At 47.1% G+C, this 9,883-nt stretch overlaps 1 long non-coding RNA gene across 1 annotated transcript; it reads left to right on the top strand.

Annotated features, from left to right (window-relative positions):
• Positions 1-293: 293 nt before the first annotated feature.
• On the top strand, positions 294-2,798 carry LOC307205918. The gene is made up of 3 exons (XR_013834192.1): positions 294-376; positions 1,577-1,745; positions 2,147-2,798. It is a non-coding gene; the product is annotated as an uncharacterized lncRNA (long non-coding RNA).
• The last annotated feature ends 7,085 nt before the right edge of the window (positions 2,799-9,883 follow it).

The following is a 9,883-nucleotide window of genomic DNA, read 5'->3' on the forward strand; positions in this document are numbered from 1 at the left end:
ATGGCTGCCCCCACACGAATGGACCCCAGCCGTGCCAGTAATTCAGGGTTGATACGGGGTTAATTAGCCCTGCCAGACTTCCCAGGGTGCAGTAGTACTGTCTCACAGACCCGCAGGGCATCCATGATCTGTTGGCTCACATCAAGGTGTGAGCGGCAGGGACAGTGGGTCTAAGAGCATGGCATGGCTGGCACTCTCCAGAGCCACTCCTACATGCAGGAGACACCTGTTTTATTAAATTATAAGATTTGGACAAAAACCAGGCATGTTCCAGATGGAGGAGATAAAAGGGAAAAAAACTACCAAATTATACAGTCGTTGGATGCTGAATTACAGATTTCAAACGGACTCTCATCTTGAAACGTGGATTACAGAGGTGAGCGACCGCTATCTTTCCATACTTGTTATATTTCATCATGATTTGGTGAAGCTCATCCAGAAAGAATTTGATTACTTAAATGAAACACAAGAGGTGAAAATTTTAATTTAATGTAGGCTGCACAGACTCTAATTAGAATCAGAGCTGGCAAAATAAGATAACAACAACAACAACAACAACAACAACAACAACAACAACAACAACAACAATATTTGTACCCTGCCCATCTGGCAGCTCCTTTGTACTTGGGGTGTACTTTGTTTTAAAATACATCTGCTTTTATGGATTTTTAAATACATGATTGTGCACAGAAATTGTGGACAGAAGGACAGAGAGCGCTGGATTCCAACCAGCTCTTTCAGGGCCTGGAGGAGCTGAGGGTGTGTGTTCTTTTGCTCTTGGAGAAATATAAATAATTTCCACATAATATACAGTTGGGAAGCATGCCCCACAAAACAGCATTATATGGAGACATAGACGGACATCAGCTCATTAAGAGACATCAGAGAGAACTTGTTGATTTGCCATTTATAAACTCTATTTTTGGAATGAAGCCCAGTGCCTTCAATGAGAAATTGGCTAACAAAGGAGAGATAAGAGAACTGAATACCAAAATAATGGGTCAGAGAATAAGATGGGGGGGGATGCCTCCTGTGTGTTAACAATATAAAAATTTTGCTAGAGAAGATGTGAGCCACAGATCAGATTGAGAATAAGGATGGTTAATATTAGTTTTGAATTTGAAAAATAGCCAAAAATGCAGAGATATGAAGGAGGATGAATATCTCTAGACATCTGGAACATGAGAAGTCCAAATTTATTTATTTTTATAATTGGAATATACAATTGGTGTATTGCTATTATTATAATTTGGATTGATTTGATTTAATTTGCCATTAATTGGAAGATTGTTATTGAAAATGAATAAAATTTTAACAAAAAATAAATAAATCACCAAATCATGCTGTGGACAACCCAAATTCAGTGTCTTTCTGTCTACAAGTATCCGCATTCTTGAACCTGCCCTCATTGTCGTCATTTTCACTCTAGAAAGAAAACTTGATTTGGTTACACCTAGAAGAAGTGTGCTTTACCAATCTATAAAAAGAAAATCTGCATGATATAATATAGCCAACATACTAAATTTAGCTGAGAATAGCTCCTAAGTAGGGAGTAAAGCTATTAGATGTGTTTTAGGTGCAAGGCTTACAGCGAATGTCTGCAGGCAACTAATTGAAGACCTTTGTCATGCCCCAATAACAAAGCCATGTGACCAGTTAGAACCGTATATAAAGGCCTGCAGTCTGAAGTGCCACCATCAACATTTGCTGACTTCCAACAGCATCTCTACAACTACTGAACTCAAGTGAGTACGACTGAATACAATCTGTTCAGCTTTCATATGCTATGTGGTTAGGCACAGCTAGGTGTTCTGTTTCTTTGATCTTTCCACATTGTGGAGGGGAGCTGTACTTGTTGCATTTGTGCCTCTTCTATGAAGGTTCGACTTCCAGAAGCTTAAAGATCTCCCAGGAGTAGCAAGGTTGGCAGGCAATCCCTCTTTCTTCAATGGTGTACATTGATTTCTCAGCTCCATTGGTTAATTTCTTAAGGATCAGACAAGTATGGCAGGACTATAGGGGAGGGGAGGGTGATGCACAACCATACACTGTGTATATGTACTCATGGATTGCCTGGGAGTATACCTAAGGTCCATCCATCCAATCCTCTCCTGTATGTTAAGTGTTATTCTGTTGTGTGTTTCAGATCCCTCTCTCTCACTCAAGATGGCCTGTTGTGGAACTTCGTGCGGTTCTGGATGTGGTGGCGGATCTGGTGCCGGCAGTGGTGGAGTGTTGGTTGACACTGGCAACACCTCAGTTGTGAGTGTCCAACCTGGCGGTTGCTCCCTGACGGTTCCAGGACCCCGTCTTGTCTCCCACGGCAGCTCCCAAGTGTCTTGCCGCTGTGTGTGTGCTTCTGAATGCTGCCCACCCTCCTGCTGTGGATCTTCTGGGAGTGGACATGGGGGCTCTGGTCCAGGCATGAGAGTCGACATGTGCTACCCAGGCTATGATGTGATCATGCCAGCAGCTTACCTGTCCAGTACTGCCCACAGTGGTAGGGTCTCCAGCTCATGCTCTGATTCATGCTATGGTCCATGTTAAGCCATTATGGAGAGTCATCTCTGGATCACCGAACGTGCAAGAAGACCATGCAACATTACTGGGCAAAATAGGGTTGTCTTCTCAGAGGGTTGAGCACCTTCCACTCTTGCCATCTTGGTGGGATTGCTGGGTCCTCAGCCTCTGTGTCTACTTTGCCTGGCAATGTCTTTCTCTGCCTCTATTCCAACATTTTCCTTGTATCTTTTCCTGCTCTTATCATTCACTCTTTACTTTCAAATATCTTCATTGTAAAGCCATAACCCTCTCCACTGTGGAAGGGGATGGTTGCTTCCTATAAACATCTCAATAGATTGTACTCATCTCTTCTTTTCTGTCATTAAAAACTTCAGCAAAGCAAATGATTTTTTTCTCTCTGCTTCATTTTTAGCATACTATTTATCAATTATATTTTCATACCACGTAGACGATGAATGCAATGTTGGGTGCACATTTCCGCGAAATTTCCTCAGAAAGGAATTGATAGCAATTTTTGAGGTGCTCCAACATTAAGACAAGCACACATGTTGAGGAAGTGCCACAGTTCAGTGACAGTGCCTCTGCTTTTCATGCAGAGCATCTCAGGGTTCAATCCCCAATATCTCCACATTATGCTAGGTGAGTCGTACTGCCAGTAACCCTGGATAGCATCTTCCAGACAGTGCAGACAAATACTGAGATAGATGGGAAAATATCTTTCCTTTGTAGAAAGTAGCTTCTTATGCTTTTTGAGGGATCTGGGAGAGGGGTGGCTAATTTGTCCCTGTAGTGTCTGGCTCACATGACCCTTGCAAGCAAAGTACCCCTTCCCACAACAGAGGACATGGGGGAACACCAACAGGTTGCCAAGCCTAGCCCCTGCGCTCTGAGTACTCTGGGGAGCACAAGCACCCAGGATGAGGTGCCTTGGGAATAGGCGGTTTCTGTGTGGGGGCCTTGGCAGGAGCTTCAGGGTGAAAGCAAGCAAATACAAGACTCCTTTCTTCTGCCAAGCCCAGGCGCCGTCGAGAATTTGGCTTCAGGTATTAGGTAGCCAGCAATGCAGAGAACATCAATCGTTGGGAGATATTAGACGGAACCAGCCTTTCTCTCCATGGAAGTGCACATGGCGCTTCTCCCCCCCCCCTTCAGATGGTTGTGTAGTGTGCTGGAGAGAACAAGGAGGGGGTTGCATGCTCCAACACCACACATGCAACTGGAGGTGGAAGATGGGCAAGAGGTTGCAAGGTGAGGAGACACAATTTTCCCTTTCACCTCAGGCAGCAAAATTTCTTTGGTTGGCCTTCTCAGTAGCTGGGCATTTGCTTTTCATGCTGTCCCTGGTGTCTTGCCAAATACATGGTGGTTCTTTTAAAATGGGATTCAGAGGTGTTGTAGGAATTCTAAGGCCATTCTGAAGCCATTTTGACTCTCCCAAATTGACCTCAAATATTTCTCTGCAAGGAGGAAGGAAAGGGGAAAAGCTTTCCAATTCTCTTTGGACTGTAGCGGCTTACACCTCCCTGTAAATACAGTCTGGCAAGTATGTGTTAAACTGAGCACACTATCAATATGTGTAAGACATTCAGGAACTAAGTGCAGCGGTACCTCGAGTTACAAACACCTCAGGTTACAAATGCTTTAGGTTACAAACTCTGCTAACCTGGAAGAGTTACCTCGAGTTAAGAACTCTGCCCCAGGATGAGAACGGAAATTGTGTGCCAGTGGCACAGAAGCAGCAAGAGGCCCCATTAGCGAAAGCATGCCTCTAGTGGCGCTGTGGGTTAAAGCCTCAGCGCCTAGGGCTTGCTGATCGAAAGGTCGGCGGTTCGAATCCCTGCGGCGGGGTGCGCTCCCGCTGCTCGGTCCCAGCGCCTGCCAACCTAGCAGTTCGAAAGCACCTCCGGGTGCAAGTAGATAAATAGGGACCGCTTACCAGCGGGAAGGTAAACGGCGTTTCCGTGTGCGGCTCTGGCTCTGGCTCTGGCTCTGGCTCTGGCCAGAGCAGCGATGTCACGCTGGCCACGTCACCCAGAGGTGTCTCCGAACAGCACTGGCCCCTGGCCTCTTAAGTGAGATGGGCGCACAACCCCAGAGTCTGTCAAGACTGGCCTGTATGGGCAGGGGTACCTTTACCTTTACCTTTAGTTAAGAACAGTTTCAGGTTAAGAACGGACCTCTGGAATGAATTAAGTTCATAACTAGAAGTACCACTGTAAGGTATTGTTGGGTATCCTGGCAGACAGGAAAGAAGCAACACACTCAAATTTCTGCTGGGAACCACCTCTTTCTGTGATGTATGTATGATGTTTCTGGGGGTGGTCTTGAGCTACAGCAGGGGGTCAGCAAACTTTTTCAGCAGGGGGCCGTTCGACTATCGCTCAGGCCTTGTGAGGGGCTGGACTATATTTTGGAAAAAAATAATAATAAATGAATTCCTATGCACACTGCCACTGGTGGAGGAAGAGGAGCAGGGTGGGAGGACACCGCCACCGGCAGCATGATCCCAGTGGGGTGCTTTCACAGCTGCTCCCCCACCTGAGCTAGGCGCCACACCCCCAGGACACATGCCACGCCCACAGGATGCACACCAGCCCCGCCCCACCCGCTCTCCACCCCCTGGTGCTGGAGCAGGAAGCTCTGCCACTGTACACTGCACATATTGCATTTGTAGTGCACAAAAAACCGTGGAAAGCAATGCAATATTTAAAATGAAGAACAATTTTAATCAACATGAACTTATAAGTATTTCAGTGGGAAGTATGGGCCTGTTTTTGGCTAACAATATGGTCCATATAATTAGTTTGCTAATAGGAAGGGTTGCCCCTCCTCCACAGCCAGTCTGGAAAAGCACACCACTAGCCTCTTAGTAAGTTAATAAGATCATCTGCAGGTTAGTCATTTTTGTAGCCTTATATACAATGCTGTATTTCTTCCTCAAAAAAAGACTGGAAATTACCAGTTTCCACTTTACTTCAGAGGCTTCTTACTCTATCAGTACACTATGCAGCTGCTCCCCCCCCCCCATAAAGTAAGTAAATAAAAATACTTAAAGTAGAAATTGTATGAAGATTTTGACAGATTTTTTTCCTGAGCACTTGAGGTCAAAAGAAAGCAATTTAAAGCCACAGTTGTTGGGGCATTTCATTCTAAATCTTGTAGACAGAGCCTGCCAGCCAGAGGATGATGACGACAGGTGGATGTCCTGCCTGTCAGAATCTCCACTCGGCCAAGTTGATAAAGCCTCATCTTTGGGCCGAGTCTCCAAAATCGCCTCTGACGAATAATTAACGACCTCGAGCCTTTGATGAGGCTCCAAGGCACATTTTTCATCCAGCAGAGTTCCCAGCACAGGGAAGAGACGAGAGGTTTGGCTACATGCTATGCTTTATTTCTAAGCTACGCAGACAGCAAAAGAAAAGTACATCCTCTCTCTTCAAAAGCAGAGAGCAACTGAACAAAGGAACAAAGGAAACAGGAAACCACTAACGTCACATCCCGTCTCCCTTTCCCGTGAGACTGGAAGTTCTCTGGAATGTAAACAGAGTCCTGTGACTCCAAGCAGCTGCTCAGTGGCAAAACAGAAACTAACACTGCCACCCACCAAACCCCAACATAAATCCTGAGACTGAGACTTGGTGGTTACTGTAGCAGAAAGGAGAATTTGGCCACTGCGTGTGCGTCTATCAGCTTATTTTGGGATGGTAGAAGAGAGACCTAAATCTAATGTGGCTCTACCAATGAAAAGCCACATCAGTGTTTACCTAAGCACGGCATGGGAACTGACTGAGTGGGCACCGCGGTGAGGTAAATTGTGGGAATGGCGAAGGAACCCCCACCTCAGCATAAGAGAAGCCACAGCTTGTCTAGCCAGCATGCCCACTTTCTGACCTTTTCTCCCTTAAAGAAAGCTTTGCTTAATGTTTCATTTGGCTGGAGCGTGATGGATGGGTCAGACTTTGCCTAACGTCAAGGGAAGCACCTGTCTGACACGTGTATCACTAAAGCTGAAAATGTGCCTTGCTGGAAATATGTTAAGTTCAGGGTAGTTTCACTACTGTTTCCAATTGATGACTTATGCTAATAAAAGAGGCTCTGCAAAGCTAGCCGGCAGCTTGCTTGCTCCTGCACAGCTCACATGCATTAAACTCCCGTGTCATCCTGCCTTATTTCTACAGTAAATGTTGAGGCGACCTTTCAGCCTTGGGTTCTTGGTAGGTTCTCAAGTGGCCATGTGGTGCAGATACGTGACCCTTTGGGGCTGCAGGCTGTAGTTTGCCGACCTATGAGCTACAGGGTAGGCAATTTCAAAATTCTATATAAGAACTTGCACATCAATGTTCTGGGTTCCTCTCCCCCCTGGGTGGGGTGAGCGGGGGACGTTCTGCAGGCTGTTGGTGGTCCCCCATGTCCCCTGTTTTGGGAAGAGGTGCTTTGCTTGCCAGGGTCATGTGAGCCCGACACTGCAGGGACAAAAGACAACTTAGCCAACCCTCTCCCAGCTCCCTCACAGAGCATAACCGCCATGTATTTGGCAAGACAACAGGGACAGCATGAAAAGCAAATGCCCAGCTACTGAGAAGGCCAAACAAATAAATTTTGCTGCCTGAGGTGAAAGGGGAAATTGTGTCTCCTCACCTTGCAACCTCTTGCCCATCCTCCACCCCCAGTTTCACTCGATATGTTGGAGCATGCTACCCCCTCCTTGTTCTCTCCAGCACACTACACAACTATCTGAAGGAGAGCCAGAGAGTCTGCCTGCCTGCCCCCTCAGTGGGCAGGGAGGAAGTCTGGCTGGGGCTACCTTCACCCAGTATGAGCCAGAGCCAGAGTTTTTCAGCAGCCTCCTTCTTACTTTGGACTTACACACCAAGATGTGGGGGGGGGGGGGGGAGAAATGCCATGTGCACTTCCAAGGAGAGAAAGGCTGGTTCCGTCTAAAATCTCCCATCTAAAATCTCCAGCCCCCCACAAGGCCTGAGCGATAGTCGAACGGCCCCCTGCTGAAAAAGTTTGCTGACCCCCTGCTGTAGCTCAAGACCACCCCCAGAAACATCATACATACATCACAGAAAGAGGTGGTTCCCAGCAGAAATTTGAGTGTGTTGCTTCTTTCCTGTCTGCCAGGATACCCAACAATACCTTACAGTGGTACTTCTAGTTATGAACTTAATTCATTCCAGAGGTCCGTTCTTAACCTGAAACTGTTCTTAACTAAAGGTAAAGGTAAAGGTACCCCTGCCCATACGGGCCAGTCTTGACAGACTCTGGGGTTGTGCGTCCATCTCACTTAAGAGGCCAGGGGCCAGCGCTGTCCGGAGACACTTCCGGGTCACGTGGCCAGCGTGACATCGCTGCTCTGGCCAGAGCCAGAGCCAGAGCCAGAGCCGCACATGGAAACGCCGTTTACCTTCCCGCTGGTAAGCGGTCCCTATTTATCTACTTGCACCCGGAGGTGCTTTCGAACTGCTAGGTTGGCAGGCGCTGGGACCGAGCAGCGGGAGCGCACCCCGCCGCAGGGATTCGAACCACCGACCTTTCGATCGGCAAACCCTAGGCGCTGAGGCTTTAACCCACAGTGCCACTAGAGGCATGCTTTCGCTAATGGGGCCTCTTGCTGCTGCTGTGCCACTGGCACACAATTTCCGTTCTCATCCTGGGGCAGAGTTATTAACTCGAGGTAACTCTTCCAGGTTAGCAGAGTTTGTAACCTAAAGCATTTGTAACCTGAGGTGTTTGTAACTCGAGGTACCGCTGCACTTAGTTCCTGAATGTCTTACACATATTGATAGTGTGCTCAGCTTAACACATACTTGCCAGACTGTATTTACAGGGAGGTGTAAGCCGCTACAGTCCAAAGAGAATTGGAAAGCTTTTCCCCTTTCCTTCCTCCTTGCAGAGAAATATTTGAGGTCAATTTGGGAGAGTCAAAATGGCTTCAGAATGGCCTTAGAATTCCTACAACACCTCTGAATCCCATTTTAAAAGAACCGCCATGTATTTGGCAAGACACCAGGGACAGCATGAAAAGCAAATGCCCAGCTACTGAGAAGGCCAACCAAAGAAATTTTGCTGCCTGAGGTGAAAGGGGAAATTGTGTCTCCTCACCTTGCAACCTCTTGCCCATCTTCCACCACCAGTTGCATGTGTGGTGTTGGAGCATGCTACCCCCTCCTTGTTCTCTCCAGCACACTACACAACCATCTGAAGGAGAGCCAGAGAGTCTGCCGGCCTGCCCCCTCAGTGGGCAGGGAGGAAGTCTGGCTGGGGCTACCTTCACCCAGTATGAGCCAGAGCCAGAGTTTTTCAGCAGCCTCCTTCTTACTTTGGACTTACAGGCATGTTGGGCGGGGGGGGGGGGGGGAGAAGCGCCATGTGCACTTCCATGGAGAGAAAGGCTGGTTCCGTCTAATATCTCCCAACGATTGATGTTCTCTGCATTGCTGGCTACCTAATACCTGAAGCCAAATTCTCGACGGGGCCTGGGCTTGGCAGAAGAAATGAGTCTTGTATTTGCCTGCTTTCACCCTGAAGCTCCTGCCAAGGCCCCCACACAGAAACCGCCTATTCCCAAGGCACCTCATGCTGGGTGCTTGTGCTCCCCAAAGTACTCAGAGCGCAGGTGCTAGGCTTGGCAACCTGTTGGTGTTCCCCCATGTCCTCTGTTGTGGGAAGGGGTACTTTGCTTGCAAGGGTCATGTGAGCCAGACACTACAGGGACAAATTAGCCACCCCTCTCCCAGATCCCTCAAAAAGCATAAGAAGCTACTTTCTACAAAGGAAAGACATTTTCCCATCTATCTCAGTATTTGTCTGCACTGTCTGGAAGAGGCTATCCAGAGTTACTGGCAGTACGACTCACCTAGCATAATGTGGAGATATTGGGGATTGAACCCTGAGATGTTCTGCATGAAAAGCAGAGGCACTGTCACTGAACTGTGGCACTTCCTCAACATGTGTGCTTGTCTTAATGTTGGAGCTCCTCAAAAATTGCTATCAATTCCTTTCTGAGGAAATTTCGCGGAAATGTGCACCCAACATTGCATTCATCGTCTACGTGGTATGAAAATATAATTGATAAATAGTATGCTAAAAATGAAGCAGAGAGAAAAAATCATTTGCTTTGCTGAAGATTTTAATGACAGAAAAGAAGAGATGAGTACAATCTATTGAGATGTTTATAGGAAGCAACCATCCCCTTCCACAGTGGAGAGGGTTATGGCTTTACAGTGAAGATATTTGAAAGTAAAGAGTGAATGATAAGAGCAGGAAAAGATACAAGGAAAATGTTGGAATAGAGGCAGAGAAAGACATTGCCAGGCAAAGTATACACAGAGGCTGAGGACCCAGCAATCCCACC

The sequence above is a fragment of the Podarcis cretensis genome (genome assembly GCF_951804945.1).
Source record: "Podarcis cretensis genome assembly, chromosome: 16".
In the NCBI taxonomy this organism is placed as follows: Eukaryota; Metazoa; Chordata; class Lepidosauria; order Squamata; family Lacertidae; genus Podarcis; species Podarcis cretensis.